The following is a 646-nucleotide window of genomic DNA, read 5'->3' on the forward strand; positions in this document are numbered from 1 at the left end:
ACGAACCGTCCTTTTTACCCACGAAGAAGAACCCCGACCCAACTGGAGACTGTGAAGGTCTGATAAATCCCTTAGCCAAGTTCTCCTGAATGTACTCTGCCATAGCCTGAGTCTCAGGACGTGACAGGGAGTACAACCTGCTCTTGGGAAGCTTAGCATTTGGCAACAAATCAATGGCACAGTCATAGGGGCGATGGGGAGGTAGTATCTCTGCAACTTTTTTGGAGAACACGTTCGCAAAATCTGCATAACACCCTGGCAATCCTGGCAAACTTAACTGCGAGAGCCTGACTGGAAGGCTCAAGCAACTCCTGAAACAATCAGTACCCCAACTAAGAATCTCCCCAGAGACCCAGTCAAATTGAGGATTGTGGGCCCTTAACCAGGGTAACCCCAACACCAATGGGGCAAAAGTACAGACAGTCACATAAAAGGACAATTTTTCAGAGTGTGTGGCTCCAATAAATAAAGAAATCTGGCTAGTGCAAGAGGTAATTTTACCTTGGGATAATGGTTCCCCGTTTAACCCACAAATCTCAATTTCCGATGCCAAGGGTACTAAGGGAACAGAGTGTTTCAGGGCGAATTGGTGGTCCATAAAAACCCCTTCGGCCCCACTGTCCACAAAGGCCTCAGTCTTGACAGT

The sequence above is a fragment of the Pseudophryne corroboree genome, chromosome 4 (genome assembly GCF_028390025.1).
Source record: "Pseudophryne corroboree isolate aPseCor3 chromosome 4, aPseCor3.hap2, whole genome shotgun sequence".
NCBI classification, from domain to species: domain Eukaryota; kingdom Metazoa; phylum Chordata; class Amphibia; order Anura; family Myobatrachidae; genus Pseudophryne; species Pseudophryne corroboree.